This window comes from Papaver somniferum, chromosome 1 (genome assembly GCF_003573695.1).
Source record: "Papaver somniferum cultivar HN1 chromosome 1, ASM357369v1, whole genome shotgun sequence".
Taxonomy (NCBI): domain Eukaryota; kingdom Viridiplantae; phylum Streptophyta; class Magnoliopsida; order Ranunculales; family Papaveraceae; genus Papaver; species Papaver somniferum.
Genome location: NC_039358.1, coordinates 246016260 through 246018500, shown reverse-complemented (window position 1 = coordinate 246018500; position 2241 = coordinate 246016260).

Below are 2241 nucleotides of genomic sequence, written 5' to 3'. Positions count from 1 at the left end.
CATAGGAAGACACATGGAGGGCATGCGGACAAGGTCATCAAAGTATGATGACACACGCTCATAACCAAGAACCCCATCCCGTCAACGTGGGATCTTTGCCCGAACAATCCAAGGATAGAAGTTAAAGGATGTTCCGGTAACACGTTGTATTTCGGAACACCAAATAACTCCCAAAGAGTTACTTTATCTCATCCCCAAAAGAAGCCAAGATCAACGGTGGAGAGAAGAGGTACTGACATGGACGCGACAGAGGCAGAAAACACTTGCCTGACACGAGCAGGCGCCTCAACTACCCACATTAAACACTCTGAGCAGCATACGTGTCGATCAACCCGTGGAACGAACGAGGATGACTCTACGTGATGAAGTTACGAACGAAGACCCCTGCGTGATGGACACAAAACACAAGAAGATAAGGTTCCAACGGCCTTCAGAGATGGGTCCCACACTCTAACCCTATAAATACCCCCTCTCCACCAAGAGTAAGGGGGAGAAAAGGAGGGAGGAAAGGGAGGAGAGAGAAGAATTTTGAGTGTAAGTTAGTCCTTTACAATAGAAAGACATGTAAACTCAAAAGTCATTCGACTACCCTTGTAACCGTCAAGTATATAGTGAAACAACAAACCCCGTGGACGTAGGCCTTAGTGCTAAACCACGTAAACCTCGGTCTTGTTTATATTTCAGCACTTTATATTTGCCTAAACCCCATGAATCTTTACCTCTATGTTTTGTTTTCTTTGTTTTTACCTATATCCCGTGCGCAAACGCCTCGCACGGAGTTGTTAGATGAGGTTGTGATAAACCCGAGGGTTTTGAGCCAAGGAATCAACACTAAGATATCATCATCACAAATCACTCTAGATTACGATGATTGGTTGTGAGCATTCGGATGCCTTCGTGATTTGTGTGTTCACATCAATTTTTAAGTTTCTTAAACCCTTAGCTGTTCTCGGAGATATTAATTAAAAACTGCTGCATATTTATATTTTTGTTAGAAGCAAAAAAGAACAAAAAAAAAAACAGTTTGAAATTTAGTTGTTAGACATTAGGTATGCATGCAGGGATGCATGGACCAAATCAACGGGCATATATTTCTCAGTCAATTGGATTTTTTTATTGGCAAGGCAAACCAAGGTTGCAGAATTTTTTGGGAACAAATCAACGGGCATATATTTCTCAGTCAATCGGATTAAGACATGTATTCCAACATCTTGAGGTTTCTATTTGAACCATTTTTGGGGACCATGGTTTCTTTGGGGGACCATGGTTCTATTTTGGCTATAGACATTAAAAGTAATTCTAGGTCACCCCTTATCTAGATATTTATTTAATACCTAATCTACCCTCCTAATTAATTTAGGGTGCTAATTAGTTAGTATTAATAATACTTAATATAATGATTAGTGAGATGATTAAGTTAAAGATAATTAGTGAGATTAAAAAATCATATGGTTTTTTTTCCAAAGAAGTAGAATTATTGAGAGAGTAAAGTTAGAGAAGATGAAGAAGGAAAACATGAAAAACTATGGGTTTTACCAACCACAACCGGAGGAAGGGTATTTGGGTACCCATGTATGCTTCAAACTTAGATAATGTTGGTTGAATTGCTCCAAACTTTCAAAAAAATGAAATTTTTTATGTAAATTTGTGCCAGTTCGGTTACCATATGTCAAGAACATGTAACCGAACACACCTGAAAGTGTAGTTCGGTTACGTTTTCCAAACACGCAGGTTACCGAACTCGCTCGTTAATGGAGGTTTTGGTCGTACAGTGTAATGTTCGGTTACCTAGGATAAAATTGTAGGTAACCGAACTTTGAACTTAACAATTTATTTGGGTGCATCTTGTGTGTTCGGTTAGTTCGCAAACTTGAACGCAACCAAGTTCCCAACCGAACCTAATAGGAAAAGAACCTTTCTATTTTGTTTAACCCTAAAGTTCGGTTACATGGAAATTTTACAATTTCTTTGCGATCGAACCGAACTCGTAGGTCATAGTTCGGTGCTTACAATACTCAAAAGAATGGGAATGACAACAAGGTTCGGTTACATAAAAAAAATTATTTCTAATTATTTTAACCCTACAGTTCGGTTACATAGAAATTTTACAATTTCTTTGCGATCGAACCGAACTTAACCTTTAAAAAAAATCAGAAGTTCAAGGCTTGAGTTCGGTTACTTGTAAAATTGTGTAGGTAACCGAACTCTAGAGTTCGGTTACATAATCTGAATCACATATAA